This window comes from Ovis canadensis, chromosome 20 (genome assembly GCF_042477335.2).
Source record: "Ovis canadensis isolate MfBH-ARS-UI-01 breed Bighorn chromosome 20, ARS-UI_OviCan_v2, whole genome shotgun sequence".
Classification (NCBI taxonomy): domain Eukaryota; kingdom Metazoa; phylum Chordata; class Mammalia; order Artiodactyla; family Bovidae; genus Ovis; species Ovis canadensis.
Window position 1 is genome coordinate 28,820,591 of NC_091264.1, and position 17,623 is coordinate 28,838,213.

Genomic DNA, 17,623 nt, shown 5'->3' on the forward strand with positions numbered 1-17,623 from the left:
AGTGCTGTGAGGGACCTGAGCTCCTCTGTCTCTCTACTTCAGCCTTCCTTAGAATAGAGTTTTGTTTTTGCGCTCATTGTCTCATGGTTACAAGATGGCTGCATCACCGCTCGCTTCACATCTGCATTCCAGGCAGGAAGAAGGAGAAGGACGAAGTACAAAGAGCGCTTATCAGCTAATTCTTTCTCTTTAATAAGCTTTCCTGAAAAGCTTTTTAACAAGCTTTTTTCCAACCTCTAGAAACTGGTTGAAACTCTCTTAAGGGGACTTCAAACTGCAAGAGTCTGAAGAGAAGCTAAAAACTTTTAAAATGGGTATTTTGATGCTTCAAACCAGACCAGGGACCTATTAGTATGGGAGCAGGAGAGAATTAATGTTAGGTGGGCCGTTCACATCATGTGCCACGTTGATTGATGAAATCTTTGCTTCTTTCTTCACCGGGTTTATTCTAAAAGCATCCCATGCCAAAGAAATAAAAGCAAGCAAGGAAACCAACTATTCTTTGTAATCAATAGAAAATACTGTAAGCAATAAAGCGCTTGGGCTCACGGACTCATTGGGAAGATGCTGTTGGTGCCCCATGCAGGCCCCCCACCTCCCCAGACACCGTGGGTGTTCCAGCTAATGGCTCACACCTGTGGGGACTGCCCTGGGGTTATTGAACCTTCTCACCCCGAGGTGCCTGGGAATTATGTCATACTTACCCCCACCTTCCCCTGCATCCTGTGGGCCAATGACTAACTGGGGAACAGGTACAAAAGCCCTACTCCCTCGCCCCAACTGGGGTAGATATGGCAATGCCCTTCCTTCTCCAGAGCTCCCCCTGAATTGGGCTGAAGCTCGACTTCTCCTAAAACCACATTCTTGGCAGATCCTTCCCCTTTCTTTCCCTGATTCCCTTCCTGGTTTCTCCTGAGAGCACGACCTCAGTACATGCCATGCGTATGAACTGCTGTCTCAGGCTCTGCTTCCAGGGAATTGGATCTAAGGTGTCCTGGGTCAAACAGCTTGAGGGGTGGGGAGGGTCTCCACTTCCTTCTAAGGATTTGGTATAAAACCTGACCCCTCAGTCCTGTCTGTGGCCTCTCTGGCTTGGCCTGGAGGCTGTGGGGCAGCTCTGCATTTCACCCTGGTGATGACTGTGGGGCAGCATCTTTGCCAGTCCTGTTCAGTATGCTTGGGGAGGACTCGGCACAAGATGGAATCCAGTACTGTTATCTTCTCAAGGCAGATATTCTTAGAAACATTGATTTGCGTTCTTAAGCCCATGAACTGTTTGAAAGGACTCGTGTGTGTGTGCACGCGCACATGTGCACGCGCACGATTTTCCGTCTCGCGGCAATGGCAGTGGGGTATTTATAGCTGGATCTACAGGGCCATTCTCACGTGGCTAAAGCAAATGAAAACCTCATGTGGATTTTGTTTTGTTTTCCCCCCTCTGCCTTTGCCATTGCAAACTCTCCTGTTCTTAAACCCTTGTTGTTGTAACCAGAGCCGCGCGGAGCATCGCTGCAATGGGGAGGTTATGTAAATTTACTATTTCAGGCAAGAGTGCCCATTCTCCTGCAGTCAGGCCACAGGGCCTAAGAGAGGGGACTTTGAGGGGGGAGCTGGCGGGTGACCCTGAGTGGCTGCCCCACCCAGCACCGCTCCCCCTCGAAAGTCTCCCCAGATTAACCCCGTGGACTGTGGATTCCCCAGGTCACCTCCTGATCCCTCTGCGTACATGAGCTCCTTGGAAAGACAACTGTTTTCTTTCCCCCTTGTTTTTCTGTGTTTCTTAAGCCTTTCATGTCCATGTTTTGCCTTCTCAGTTAGACGGAAAACACCCTGGGGGCCTGGTCTGTTTGCCCAGGTTAGCAGAGCTTTTGCAGGAGCTGGGGGGGTGGGGGTGGGGGCAAATGCTCAGGCCCCTGCTTTCTCTGGTTGGATGAAGAACTCCTGGGGTTCTCTAGACAGCAAGGTTGGAGTGTTGGCCTGATCTTTATGGAAAGGCCAGCATTTTAAGCTGAGGAGGCCAAGGGACCCAGGACCCCTGTAGACCACCTACTGTTTCTTTCTGGTGACCTGGAACCCAAGCATTAGCACTTTAGATGAAAGCAGCTGGGGCTGCGCTGTGGCCTGGGGAGGGGTGGCCTGGCCGCAACCTGCCAGAGTATGCGGAGCCCCCGAGGGGCTGGAGGACGCTTAGGAAGCTTGGTCGCCCTGTCCCCGGGAGCTGCGTCTTCCTGCTGCCAGGCCTCCTGCAGCTGGCCTGCCACACAGAGGGCTTTCTGGACTCTTCCTCCTCAAACTTGCTGAGCAATACCTGCCATACATCCAGGGACTACTCTGTGCCAAGCACTGGGCTGAACACTTGCACACTTCAGCACGCCTCATGCTCACAACAGATGTGCAAAGCGGGTGTTATCCCATTTTACAGAAAAGAGAACCAAGTTTCTGAGAGTTAGGCAGTTTGCCTGAAGCCACACAGATAGGTAAAGGCACAGAGGACCTGACTCCAAGACCCTGGTCCTCAGTACTACTCCCTGATATGTCATAACCATCTCCTTTAGAATGTATGTATATGTTAAATATTTATTTGGCTGCAACAGATCTTTCTTTGCAGCACTCAGGATCTAGTTTCCCGACCAGGGATCGAACCTGGGCCCCCTTCATTTGGAGCGTGGAGTCTTAGTCACTGGACCACCAGGGACGTCCCCATCTCCTTTTACAGTGAACTCCCCACTGACCCCCAGATCAGAAGGCACCTTCTACATTGTGATTAGACAGGTGCTTGGGCAAGGGGTATGCATGCTTAGTTGCTGAATTGTGTCCGACTCTTTGCAACCCCTTGGACTGTAGCCCGCCAGGCTCCTCTGTTCATGGGATTCTTCAGGCAAGAATACTGGAGTGGGTAGCCATTCCCTTCTCCAGGGGGGATCTCACCAACCACGTGACTTCCACCATGCTATAACTGTAGCAACAACAGGCATTATTCTGTATTTCTACCTTTCCACCCTGCTCGGGGGATTCCCTGGTGGCTCAGTGGTAAAAGAGCCTGCCTGCTAACACAGGAGGCGTGGGTTCAGTCCCTGGGTCAGGAAGATCCCCTGGAGAAGGGAATGGCAACTTGCTCCAGTATTCTTGCCTGGGAAATCCCGTGGACAGAGGAGCCTGGTGGGCTACAGTTCATGGGGTCACAAAGAGTTAGACACAAGTTAATGACTGCGCCCACACCCAGGTGGCCATCTGGTCACAGCAGGGAAGGTGTCTTTTGATCCGGGGGTCAGTGGGGAGCTTCTGGAGAGCCTGGGGCCTCAACCCTTGGGTCTTGGATCTCAGTCCTGCCACTGCCTCCCTGTGGTGCTCCCCACTTCCAGCCCCCCCTTTTCTTTCTACTCCTGTGAGTTCTAGAGGGTTTGCAATCCTAGGGTAGAGCCAGCAATCTGTTGGTGTTTGTCCTGATTCCAAGAATCCAAGATATACAAGAATTCCTTATTGAAAAGTCAAGCCTTCTTGGGGAAAGTGTGTGTCACCGAGAGATCGAGATTCCTCGCATTGGGAAATGAGATCCTAGGCTGGTCCAGGCAAATAACTGTGGATTTCAGAGCCAGAGGGAAGTGGATTGGCCCCCCCTGACACCCATCTCCCGGGCTACTCACCCCCTCGCAAACCACAACTGGCGACTTTGCCTCCCCAGTTCATCTGAGGGCACTAACCAGATGATAATTTCCTCCAGATACAGAAGGAAGGAAGAGGCAGATGGGTGCCTGCGCGCATGTGTTCACACAGTTCTCACTGCTGGTCTCTTTCCTGTAGCTCCTCTTGGCTTGAGCCACTCACCTCATAAGAACATGCTAGTGAGGTTTTGTTTGGGGAGGTGGGGGAGTGGATCCCAGGATACAGACAGTGAGATCAGCTGCTCATCTTCCACTCTGGGGCGGCTCTGCTTTCCAGAGCATCTAAGGTCAGTGCAAGGAAAGATGCTCAGTTGAGAAGGAACCGCTCATGGCTGCAGATTCAAGTGGTGGTGTCGCTCAGCTGTGTCTGACTCTTTGTGACCCCATGGACTGTAGCCCACTCGGCTTCTCTGTCCGTGGGATTTCTCAGATGAGAAAACTGGAGTGGGTTGCCATTTCCTTCTCCAGGGGATATTCCTGACCCAGGGATCGAACCCACGCCTTCCACGCTGCAGGCAGTCTGCTGCATTGCAGACAGATTCCTCACCACTGAGCCACTGGAGAAGACAAGTGGTTCCAGGGAGGGCGCGACACTGAATGGTGGTGTTTTCCCTAGGGGGGGGACTCGAACGCCCCAGTCCTGGTGTCCAGAGTGGGCGTCAAATCAGTAAGTCCAGGGCTACCACTTCTCACCCCGAGGCTCTTCCTCCAGGAAGTCTTCCAGGTTGAGGTCTAATTGCCATTTGTCCATCCCTTCCACCATCCTCTTCGGCATTAGCCTTCTCTAGTTTCCAGCTATACAGTAGATAATACTGTGTCCAGATGTCACCCGAGCAGCCCTGTCTCTGGGATTCAGAATAAACTAGCTGGATCCAGCACCCTGCCCCTCTCCAAAGCACAGGGAGCCTCACATCCCTCCTAAGCAGCAGTGTTTCTTAAAGAGTGGTTCTGGGCCAGCAGAATCAGTATCCCCCGAAGCTTGCTGGAAATGCAAGTCCTTGCCCTGCCCCCCCAACCCCCACCTGAGATCGGCCACATCAGAAGCCATAGGTGCAATCTGTTTGTGTTTTATCAAGCCCAGTAGGTGATCCTGATCACAGTGAAGGTTGAGAACCACTGGTCTAGAGACTCCCAAGTAACAGGTGATGGCTTCAGTTTTTCCTGTCACCTCCAGCTCTGAGTTCCTATTTCCATCCAGCTCGTATGGAATCTGGCTGCTAAAGCAGGAGACTCAAGAGGCACAAGTTCAATCCCTGGGTCAGGAAGGTCCCCTGGAGAAGGGAATGGCTACCCACTCCAGTACTCTTGCCTGGAAAATGCTATGGCCGGAGGAGCCTGGTGGGCTACAGTCCAGGGGGTTGCAAAGAGTGGGACACGACTTAGTGTTTGTGTGCTCGCACAGTTAAGATTATTAATCACTGTGAGTCGTGAACAAGCGTGGCTGTGAGGTTAAGAACATGGCTCTGGAGCTGGACCACTTGGATCTGAATTCTTGACCTCTACTCACTGCGGTCCCTGAGTGGCTTAAATTCCCTCTCCTTCAGACTGCTTATCCCTAATAAGGTTAACATCATATTCCCCACAAGGCAGCTGGGAGCCTTTGCTGTGTTTGTATGTCAACTACTTGAGCAGTGCCCGGCACATAGTAGGGCTGCAGTCAACACTCACTTTTCTTATTGCTGGTGTTGTGCAGGCAGACTCTTTTGCACTGTGTTGACCCAGATGTGAAATTGAGTCCTTATACCCTGATTTACACAACACACACACATACCATTTACGCAAGGGCTCTGTGAAAAAGGGAAACTTCAAGGAGCTTTGAGGAAATGGATGGTGTTTACAACACTGCAAACAGTTGAAATTGAGGATTGGACAGCCTTGTTCCAAGAGGCTGATTGGTTGGGGAGCAGTCTTATGGTTTGGACTTTTTAACTTGCTCCTTTCTTGGGCTCATCAGAAACTTAACCAGCTCCCTCTTTATTTTGCCGAGTGGTTTGGCTACCTTTCCTCCAGCCCTGCTTGTAAACTTTTCTCTTTGCCTTCTTTGTAAATCTGACAACTCTAGAATAACAGACCTTCTCGTCTGACTTTCACCCTGGCTTCCTGCCTATCGGGGAAGAGAGAGCAGCGGGGAAATATATTTCCCTTTGCATGTGAACTACATTATGGTGCCTCTCAGAGGGCCTTAGTGGCGCAATCAGCTTTGGTTTATCTATATATGTATATGAATATTGAGTTGGATCTGCTTATCTTACCTGTCAGAGCATATTGTGACTGTTTTCACAGACAGAACATCTGTCTGTGAATGTTTTCCTGCTGTTTGTTGTAAACCATCACACCTGCACAGCTAGGGGTTTAGTCTTAACTGCGGCCTCTCAATCTTGATACTGCCTGGATAATCCTTTGTTGAGGAGGGGTGGTGTCTTTCCGGGCTTTATAGGATGTTTAGCAGCATCATTGGTTTCTGCCCATTAGATGCCAGTAGCATTCCCTGGTCGTGACACCAAAGTTGTCTCTAGACATTGCCACGTGTCTGTAGAACTGCCCGCCACCAACCCTCAGCCCCGACACACACTCTGTTGAGAATGGTCTAAGCTAAATCTTCTGTAGTAGTTTAAATCCAGTATACCTTACTCTCTCCCAGAGTTTACCTCTGTAGTGTATTTATGGTTGTTGACATTGTTACGTCACTGAGTTGTGTCCGAGTCTTTTGCGACCCCATGGACTATAACCCACCAGGCTCCTCTGTCCACAGGGTTTTCCCTAGCAAGAATACTAGAGTGGGTTGCCATTTCCTCCTCCAGGGATCCAACCGGGGTCACCTGCATTAGCAGGTGGATTCTTTACCGAGTCACCAGGGAAGCCCCATGCACATGGTTAGTGGACTGGATTTATCCATTGAGTAGAAAGATGCAGAGTCGCAGCAGGTCCTGGGTCACCAGCGATTCCTAGGGAGAATCACCGACACTTTGTAACTGCGTTTCCTGAAAGGCTCCACACTTAACCCACCTGCATTTGAGCCAAGGACATCTCGCTCTCTCCCCAGTACCGTTTAATCTGCTTCTTGACTCCCAAGCCCCCACCCCACCCCCCTGCTACAGCAGGAAACCTCACAGGAACTAGGAATGGCCTTTGGGTTTTGGCTTATAAATACTCACGGTCTCATTTTTCTTACTGAGAAAAATTTTTTTATCGTGTTTAACATTCTTGTTGCCGTAGTGGAAACTTTTGTTCTTTGGCGAGTTTCCCATTCCAGGCATAGGGTCAGATTCCTCAGTGGAACTCTGAACATTTTCTAGGGAAGTTTCTTTCACCAGAGAGATTGTCCCTTTGGTGCACGTACAGGACTGAGGTTGGATTCTGCGTTAAGACTTCCCAGGATCTAAGGCAGATGAGGGAAACTGGAGGAAGAGCCATGTGTCTGGGGCTCCGTGGGAGGCCGTAATGAAAATCCTTTTATGACTGCATTACTTTTTTGTTTTTTGTTTTTTTTTCCCTCCCTTACATTCTAGCATCTCAAATCTAAGAGGAACAGCCAGTACTTCAGCCAGTATGAGTTAGATTATGCTGTGGTAACACAGAGTCCCCAGAGTTCAGTGGCATCAAACAGAGGTTTCTTTCTTCTCATGCTCCTTGTTCATAGTGGGTCAACGTAAGACCTGTACTCATTGTAGTAAAACTTAGGAACCATGTCTGGCAGAACAGGCACCTCCCTAAGTGTAGGCATTTGCTGTGCCAAAGGGGAAGAGGATCCGGTTCTGACAATTAAATGCTCCAGAATCAAGATCACTGATGATGCTTGTATCGGTCAGAGTTCTCCAGAGAGAATTAACAGGATTTGTATATCTCTATCCCTGTATCCCTTCCTCTCTCCTCGCTACCCTTCCTCCCTACTTACCCTCTCTCCTTCCTGTCATTTATTTATTTTAAGGAACTGGCTCACTTGACTGCGGGGACAGGGAAGCCCCTGCAGGCTGGAGACCCCAGGAAGAGTCAGTGTTGCAGCTCAAATCCAAAGACAGTCTGGAAGCAGAATTCCTTCTTGGAGGATGTCCATCTTTTCTTTAAGGCCATTTCATTTCAGATGATTAGATGAGGCCCACCCACATTATGGAGGGTAATCTGCTCTACTCAAAGTCTACCAATGTCAATGTTTATCTTATGTAAAAAAAAAAATTACCTTCATGCAGACATACCTAGTTTGATCAAATATCTGGGATCATACCTGGTCTGACCCAGTTGACACATAAAATTAACCATCATAATTAACCATCATTAACACTCAGCATCTTCTGTCAAGTCATGGGCCAGGATTAGTCACATGGCCCCACTCAGATGGGAGAGTCCAGGATATACCATCTATTATGTGCCTAGAGGGAGGAGTGGACCCAGTGATATTTGATGTAGTGCCAGTAATGATCACAGCTGTGAATTCTGTTACCTGAGGATGAAAGAAAGCCTCAGTCTGCATGGTCCCCATTCAGTGCCTTCTGCAGAGTTGATGTAGAAATCGTTCCATTTTTCAGTTGTTTTATTTTGTTGGAGTATACGTGATTTAACCTGGCTTCCCTGGTAGCTCAGTCAGTAAGGAATCTGCCTGCAGTGCAGGAGACCTGAATTCAATCCCTGGGTCGGGAAGATCCCCTAGAGAAGGAAATGGCAACTCACTCCAGTACACTTGCCTGGAAAATCCATGGACAGAGGAGCCTGGCGGTCTATAGTCCATGGGGCCACAGGAGTTGGACACGACTGAGTGACTAAACCGCCCCTTGGTTTACAATATTATGTGCATTTCAAGTGTACAGCGGAGTGAATTAGTCACACATACACACACATCCATCCTTTTTCAGACTCTTTCTCATCTAGGTCATTATAGAATATTGGGTAGAGTTCCCTCTGCTAAATAGCAGGTCCTTATTGGTTTTCTATTTTATATATCCTAGTGCATATATGTTAATTCTGAACTTCTGATTTATCCCTCACCCCCAGCTTTCCCCCTTGGGTAACCACAAGTTTGCTTTTGTGATTTCTGAGTCCGTTTTTGTTTTGTAAATAAGTTTATCTGCATCACTTTAAAAAGTAGATTCCACATATGAGTGATGTAATGATATTTGTCTTTCTCTGATTAGTAAGTGTGATCATCTCTGGGTCCATCCATGTGGCTGCAAGCAGCATTATTTCATTTTTCATGCCTGTTGTAGCATTTCATTGTGCATAGGCACCACAGGTTCTTTATGCACTCCTCTGTTGATGGACGTTTAGGCTGCTCCTATGTCTTGGCTTTTGAAAACAGTGCTGCAATGAACGTGAAGGGGGGGCATGTATCCTTTCAGATTATGGTTTTCTCCAGATATATGCCCAGGAGTGGGATTGCTGGATCATATGGCAACTCTCCTTTTAGTTTTTTAAGAACCTTAAAGCTCAACATTCAGAAAACGAAGATCATGGCATCCAGTCCCATCACTTCATGGGAAATAGATGGGGAAACAGTGGAAACAGTGTCAGACTTTATTTTGGGGGGCTCCCAAATCACTGCAGATGGTGACTGCAGCCATGATATTAAAAGACACTTACTCCTTGGAAGAAAAGTTATGAGCAACCTAGACAGCATATTCAAAAGCAGAGACATTACTTTGCCGACTAAGGTCCGTCTAGTCAAGACTATGGTTTCTCCAGTGGTCATGTATGGATGTGAGAGTTGGACTGTGAAGAAAGCTGGGTGCCGAAGAATTGATGCTTTTGAACTGTGGTGTTGGAGAAGACTCTTGAGAGTTCCTTGAATGGCAAGAAGATCCAACCAGTCCATTCTGAAGGAGATCAGCCCTAGGATTTCTTTGGAGGGAATGATGCTAAAGCTGAAACTCCAGTACTTTGGCCACCTCTTGCGAAGGGTTGACTCATTGGAAAAGACTTTGATGCTGGGAGGGATTGGGGGCAGGAGGAGAAGGGGACGACAGAGGATGAGATGGCTGGATGGCATCAGTGACTCAATGGACATGAGTCTGAGTGAACTCTGGGAGTTGGTGGGGACAGGGAGGCCTGGCGTGCTGCGATTCATGGGGTCGCAAAGAGTCGGACACGACTGAGTGACTGAACTGAACTGAATAATTAGCAGTGCTGTGCGTCTTTTCATGTGCTTTTTGACGATCTGTGTGTCTTCTTTGGAGAAATGTCTATTTAGATCTCTGCTCACTTTTGATTGGGTTGTTTATTTTTGATGTGGAATTAGTTTTAGACTGAGACCTGCCTGCCCTCTTTGCTCACAGTAAAGGTTATGAGGGATGGGTTATGACACGTCCTGGCCTCCAGGGGTACTAAATTTTGAGATCGTTACTAAACATCTTCCTCTGTTACTTCTTTACTATTTCCTCTCCTGTTTCCTGTGTGTGGTGTTGCATTCAAGAATCCTTGCATGTTGTGTACTGCCCTGAAACAGTAATTTGGCCTTTGTGGCTTTCTTTTGATACAGAGTCTTCAGGTTGTGTTTTTTCTTGTTTGGATGAGAAAAGGCTCCATTGTTAGCCCTCACTTTGCCGCTCATGCATGCTATACTTCTGACAAGCCCCTCCCTAGTCTGGGCCTAGTTTCCCCAGCTATCTAGAGGGGCACTGAGCCCTGGGATCTCTAAGTTTCCTTCTGGGCCTAACGTTCTGGGCATCTTTGGTCCACAGCCTCTGCTAGTGACCCGCCCCCTCCAGAGCCAGGGTTTGTGGACCGGCTGCCTGGTTGGGTCCGGTGGGGGCTGCATGGCAAGGTTCTCCTCCTTGAAACTGGCAGGATCACTCTGGGTTCTCACCTGAAGCTGTGGCCTCGTTAGTGCTCTGCCCATGCTGTGTTCATGAGCCCAGAGAGAATCCCTTCTTCAGCCCAGCTCGGAAGCACCATCCCCCTTCCTGGTTGGTGGGGGAGCCCAGAGCGAGCATGTGTCGAGCTGGATGGAGTTCTGGGAAGCATGCAGAGGACAGGACCAGGAGATGGGAACCGTCCATCTTACCTAAAAGTGGGGTCTGGGAGCCAGGCCAGCCCTTTATGGCCATCCAGGCACACCTAACCCCCAAAGAGCAGAGTTTTAAGGACCTCAACACGACTTGCTGTCACAGCATTCATGTGCTTCCAGTACCCACCCCAACCAGTTGTTTTGTAGCTCAAGTGAGATAATGTTTGAGAAAGGACCTAGAAAGCTATACATGCTGTCCAAACATTAATATCAGAACCTCCCTAGAGGTCCTCTTCCCGAAGAGTCCATTGTGAAATGCAGAGGACGCAGGTTCAATCCCTGGTCCAGAAACTAAAATCCCACATGCCGTGGAGCAGCTAAGCTTGTGCGCCCCAACTGGAGAGTCCATGTGCTGCGTTGCCCCACATGATGCAACTAGGACCTAACGCAGCCAAATAAATATCAAAAAAATAAAAAGAATGTTTCCTCTGAAGGAGCTTGTTTCTTTCAGTCAGAAACTGGAGGATCACAGTAGCCCCCTTAAAAAAAAATTATCATCGTGTGCTGCCTTATTCCATAGGTATTTTGGTGCTAGGAATGGAAAAGTGAACAGACAGTAATTCATTAAAATACACATGATGCCAGATCTCAGCATGCTCTGGATGGGCAAAGCTTATAGGAGCTCAGAGTAGGGATCAATCGATTCTGCTTGTCAGGGTGGAAGCCTCCGTAGAAGCAGTGCCCACAAGCTGGGTCTTAGTGTCAAGGACTTTGTGGGAGGAAGCGAAGGGCACCATAGGCAGAAGGCTTTGCACGAGCGAAGGTCAGCGTGCTGGCTAGGCTTAGGGAGACCTCGGGAAGTCTAACCTGGCTGCTGGGTGAGGCAGATGGGACCAAGTGAGAGGAAAGCAGCAGGGCATTGGTAATCACACTGTGAAGGGTTGGTGATCACATCGTGAGAATAGCACAGGAGTTGGGTCTTCGCTGAGTTTTGTTTTCTTTTAATTACCAGATGTGGAAAAACTTTCTAATTTCAGTTTTGGCTGGGAAAAAAAAATGCTATTGCTCTAATTCTATTGAAAAGCTGCCTGTAGATTGATAATGGGCAAAATGTAGATTTCATTAGAGTTGCTGCGCCGTCCTATTCATTTGCTACTTTCCCACCTCTTAGAACTTCCACATGGAATAGAGAGGCCTCTCTGCTCTCGTCTGGTCATTTGAAATATTCAAGTAGGAGATAGGAGGCAGAATCTTATTTTAAAATTTTCTCTTTAAAATTTTTTTAGTTGCTAAGTCATGTCCGACTCTTTAAGGAATAAGTGCTTATTTTAGAAAGTGTAGGAAATCAAACAGCAAAGAAGAAGGAAAAAATACAAAAATTCAAAATACAAAAAAAGAAAATTCTACCTTCCAGACAAGTTTGGTGCTACTATTTGGGTAATTATTTCCAGCGAGCATTTTGAGGGCGGACACCTCGTCTTGCTTCCCTCATAGCCCAGTTGGTAGAGAATCCGCCTGCAATGCAGGAGACCCCGGTTCAATTCCTGGGTCAGGAAGATCCCGTGGAGAATGGATAGGCTACCCACTCCAGTATTCTTGGACTTCTCTTGTGGCTGAGCTGGTACAGAATCCACCTGCAATGTGGGAGATCTGGGTTTGATCCCTGGGTTGGGAAGATCTCCTGGAGAAGGGAAAGGCTACCCACCCCAGTATTCTGGCCTGGAGAATTCCATGGACTACAATCCGCGGACTCGCAAAGAATGGAACAGGACTGAGCGACCTTCACTTCACCTTGTCTTGCACGTTGCCTTTCTCACTGCGTGAACCTGACCCTGGGAGGAGCTTCGTCTGCATTGTCTATTGATATAGGGAGGTTTCCCTAGACCCCTTTAGGGAAAATTGTTTGAATAGAACCAGGTAGGTTCAAACCCAGAATATTTCCATTCACTACCTGCAAAGTTTGGCAGTTTTCTCTCTAGGCTTCAATTTCTTCATCAGTAAAATAGGAACAATGAAAATAACAGTATCTCCACACTCAAGTATGTGTGTGCTAAGTCGCTTCAGTCGTGTCCAGCTCTGGGCAACGCTATGGACCGTAGCCTTCCAGGCTCCTCTGTCCATGGGACTCTCCAGGCAGGAACACCGGAGTGGGTTGCCTCATCCTCCTCCAGGGGACCTTCCTGATCCGGGGACTGAACCTGCGTCTTTCACGTCTCCTGCACTGGCAGGCGGGCTCTTTACCCCTGGCACCCCTGGCATGGGTGCACACTCAAGAGCGGAGACCAAATAATTTCTTTGGTGCAAAGGGCATAGGAAGGGGCCTTGCACACAGGAAGTGGTTCACATTTGTTACGGGTTTTTGTACTGCCCTCTGGGTGAGTTCAGGCCCCAGAGGGGGAGGTTTGGAGTGGGGGTGGTTGCAGGTGGAGAACTCTGCCTGTGAGAACTGTCTTTCTGTCTCATTGTCTTACACAGCAGGAGAAGGTCAAGCCTGTTAAATCCGAGGATTAGGCTTGTGAACAAACCAGGGTCCTAGTGCTTGTTGCCAGCTTTTCCCTGAGTAGCTCCACCATCCCCACAGCCTCCTTCCTGTGTATATTTCTCCCCATGGGCTTTCCAGGCAGGCTGTCCCTTTAAGAAAGCAGCCACAAGCTGTGTACTCCACTGGTAGTCCGGCCTCCCCTGCTGGGTGCCTCCTTAGACTGCAGCTGGGACCCTTCTGGGCTGGATCTGTGGGCTGGACCCTCCCTAGGAAGGAGGCTGCTTTGCATCAAGTGCACATCCCCAGGAATCCATGCCCAAGAAAGGACTTTCTGGCCAGAGCCCCCCACTGCAGTCCTGGGCTCCCATCCCTCTGCCCTGGCTCTGGGACATACAAGGATCATTCTTAAAGACTGAGCTCAGGATCCCTAAAAAGAAAGTTAGAAAATAGCTGGATAAACTTGGGAAGTGAGAGAAACCTCCGATTGTGGATTGCAGTTTTGGGATTGAGTCTGGTGATTCTTGCTGGATGGAATCTGATGGTTAAATGTGGGAAGGAGAAAGGGGGGCCAGGGCTGGGATTCCCAGTGGGTAGGGAGCCTTGGACTTGGGGCCAGCCCCACCCCTCCTCCTAGCGGTTGTCATCCCTGAGGCAGGGAACTGAGGATTGACATCTGGAAACATCTGGAGCCGGGCCCGAGGGGTGAAGATCAAGGAGAGGCAGATGTCAGTTTTCTCTCATTTGGGGAAAACAAAGTGTGGCCTGGGAGGGCTGTGTGTGAAGATGCCCCAGGCCAAAGGCAGTGTGTGACACCAAGATTCCGTCTCAGCTGGGGACTCAGGGGCAAGGGGACAGACCAGGCCCTGGGCTTGGTCTCTAGGGCCCTTGGGCCCGGTCAGCTGCCCGTGAGTGACAGCAGGCAGGGCTGGAGCGGGAGGAGGCAGGTGTGCCCAGGGTTGGGAAGAATGAAGGCCTGTTGTTCTGAAGCCTGGGAACGTTGCCCTGGGGGGAGGCCCATGCTGCTCCAGCTCAGCCTGAGAAGGCATGGGGGAGGGGTCCCCAGGCAGAATGGGACTGAGCTGGTACCTCCCCACTTTGCCCTATTCCTGAGGCCTGGGTACAGGTGAGCTGCCTAGCTGAGAATGCCCAGGTACAGTTGGGAGGGCTGGGGTCTGTGATGCCCACAAAGGATGCAGGCTACAGAAGCAGGTTCAGTCCCTGAGCTCTAGATCAGAGATGCTCGCTGCCAAATTCTGTTCCGAGAGTCCTTTCCTCTGTCCCATCTTGTGCCAGGCTGTGGCTGAGGGTTTACTGAGATTGGGAAAAAAAAAAAAAATGCCATGATGGAACTGGCAGGGTGTGAAGATCTGGAAAGAGGTTTTGGATACGAGATTAAAGCTGTCTTTGACAAGTGACAATAATAATTACCATTTATTCTGTAGCTTGAATGTGCCAATCATAGTGCCAAGGGCTTTTGGGGTACCGTTTCGTTTCATCCTCGCAGTGATTGTTTGAGTCATGAATAGTTTTGGAGATTTTTTTAGAAAGATATTTATTTTATTATTTATTTGGCTGTGCTGGGTCTTGTGGGATCTTTCAGTCGAGGCATGTGAACGCTTAGCTGCGGCATGTGGTATATAGTTCCCTGACCAGGGTTTGAACCAGGGCCCTCTGCATTGGGAGTGCGGAGTCTTAGCCACTGGACCACCAGGGAAGTCCCTGGAGACTTTTATGGATGAAGAAACTGAGGCTCAGAGAGGTGAAGGTCCTTGCCTGAGGACACAGAGCTGGTAAATTGCAGAATCAGGACTCGAACGTCTTCACTCATTCCTGTGTTGGTTTAAAAATGTTGAGCCTGAGAGCCTTTGTGTGCCAGTGATCCTGATGGGCACTGAAGACATGACTGGGCACTAGGTGGGGGAAAGCCTGACCAGCCTAACCCCACAGCCCAGTCCTCAGCCCCAGGCAGTCTTTCAGATGAACCCAGAGACCCTGGGGGAGAGAGTTGTGTTGAGAACTCGGCTTGAAAATGTTCTTTGCCTTAAATGTTTCATTTTGTTTTCACTTTAATAATAATCTTAAAAATGAATGCATTCATTCTGAATCATCTGAATAGGCATCACAGAACCTACTACTGGCCTGAGGTTTTTGTCCCCGAGTTTATGCTTCTGTGTGAGTTGGGCCCAAGTGGTTTCCTAAAATGATAGTGTTTAACGTTAATGCTTTGTTTCTTAAACCGGATTCTGCATTGTGTGCTTGGAAGGCCCAAATACCAAAGATTAAGAAAGGCTACACTGACTCTACTGCAGGGAGGGGGAGGTGCAGTAAGGGTATCCCGGGAAGAGATGGTTTAACATCCCTTCTCCGCCTCGGGACAGAGTGAACTGGACTCAGTCTGGGGCTGGGGGGAGTGAAGCAGCGTGCATTTCTGATCTCACAGGATCAGGGGGGACCCAGTCCAGAGATTCAGAGAGGAACATGCAGCTCAGGAAAGAGGAAAGTCCCTGAATTAGGGGTAAGGAGCCCCATTTCCAACACACCCTCTCTGACCTCTAGCAGATGGTTGCTCCTCTGTAAGTCTTTCCAGATGGGGCAGCTTGTGCCAAGGCTGGGAAGGGAAAGTGCCAAGCCTCCTGAGAGCACTGTGTGGTTTCCTCCCAAAGAGGGGTGTTCTCTGCCCACCCCAGAACTTCAGGCCTCTCCCAGGGTCCAGCCGTTGGGTGAGAAGGCCAGAGCAGGCTCCCTGACATCCGGAACTGTAGATGCAACCCAGGCCTCGACCCCCTGGAGACAAGCAGGCACTTTGTGCTGGCCTCGAGCCTCGGCCCTTGCATATGGGGCCAGGTGGCTGGCACCCCATGTGGATCAGAGAGCCCCCCAGGGCAGGTGGCCAGAGATGAGACCCAGGACCCAGACCGCCCCCTCGTCCTCGTCTACCTCCGTCCTCGTCCACCTCTTGTTCCTCTTCCTCTTCCTGCTGAGGTCTTGGGTCTTGCTGTGAGGTCACTGGTGGTCACACCTCCCTGTGAGCAACGCTCTCATTATCTTTATCCCCTGGTTCCTGTCCTTGCCCTGGATCCTGACTGATCATGCTGGGCTTCCTTTCTCCAGACCTCTCTCTGGCCCCATCCAGCTCCGGCATTAGGAGTCGGGGAGCTGGGAAGTCCTGAGAGCACAGAGTTTGACTTTGGGGGCTACAAGGTCTCCGTCACTCTCACTTGACTCTAACAAGTTGGTTCCCCGTGGCCAGCTGAACTCCTTAACATGTTCGCCCACCCGCTTCTACATCTCTGGGCCCAGCTTCGGCACTGCATCTTTCTCCTCCCCGCCGTGAGCCCTACTCTCTAGCTGCCCCACCCAGCCTACCCTTCCTTGAACTTACTCGTCTCTTCCCTGCCCCTGAACCCCTGCCTGTGCAGTCCCCCCAATCGCTGCCCCCCACCCCCGCCGAGTCCTATTTACTGATAAGATTTTGACTCCTTGTTCAGGTCAGCTGTTCCCTCTTTACGTCTTGCCACGACCCTGCACCCCTGAACCCTCTCCAGCACAGCGAATTCTCCTCTGTGACTGTCGCTTCATACTTCCTTCGTACCCTGCACTTTAGTAGTTTGTCCCTCACGGTATCTCTTCAAGGGCAGGAATCGATAGACTTGGCTATTGCCACTGCCTCCCCCATCCCTGGCTCCGTGCCAGCCAGGCAGCAGGCGGGAAGGAAGTCCTGTTGGCACAAAGGCTCATGACCTGTCCCTTCCCCACTTCCAGAGCCCCTGTCACAGCTGGTGGCTTTCTGGGGTCTAGCTGAGCCATTTTGGGAAATCAAGACCTCGTCACGTGTCAGGCCCTGAAACATCCCAGAGCCAAATCCATCCCTGGGCCTGTAACCTGAGCCTCCCCATTCCCTGCACCCCGTGATCAGGTGACCCTGTTTGTTTTGACATCCTGTGAGGGGCCCAAGTGGGGACACGAGAGATCCTGATTTCAAAGCTAAAATTTTCTCTGGTAGCTGCTGAAGGCCAGGCCCCTGCCAACTCCTGGGCTCCTGTGTTAGCATTTTCAGTTAATTAAGAAAACAAGCCCTGAATCCCTTGCTGCGATGGTTCTGCAGATTCAGGGCAGAAGGTGCATGGCAGCGTGCAGGAAAGGCCTCCCAGCTTCTGTAGGCAAGGTGAGCCGGAGAGGCGCTGCCGTGCCTTCTCAGCAAGAGAAGATGCTCTGAAATTGCGTCCTAGGCAGCCAACTCCAGGCAGAGCCCAGAGTGTGAATTTCTGCCCCACCTGCCCTTCCCAGGGTGTTTTCTGAATGGATGGAGGATGGATCCAGGCCAGAGGGATAAGAGTAGCGGAGGAGGATTCGAGAGCCCGGAATTAGCCCGTCGTCTTCTCCAGAACCAGGTTATTCCAGCTTCCTGGCTGGTAGAAGAGAGCGGTGAGAGATGGTCCGGGGATGGCTTTAGCTGGGCTGACCTGCCAAGGGGGAACCCGCAGTCAGGGCTGTTGCTCACCTATGCAGAGCCTTGATGTGAATTTGAAAGGGTATCTTTTCTTA

General features: G+C 50.1%; 1 protein-coding gene and 1 non-coding gene across 3 annotated transcripts in view; one reads left to right on the plus strand and one right to left on the minus strand.

The window, feature by feature from the left end:
• DAAM2 (dishevelled associated activator of morphogenesis 2) overlaps positions 1-17,623 on the plus strand; it is a 131,374-nt gene that overhangs the window by 21,507 nt on the left and 92,244 nt on the right. The gene's annotated exons all lie outside the window — the stretch shown is intronic.
• On the minus strand, positions 14,720-14,792 carry TRNAG-CCC (transfer RNA glycine (anticodon CCC)). The gene has a single exon. It is a non-coding gene; the product is annotated as a tRNA-Gly (tRNA).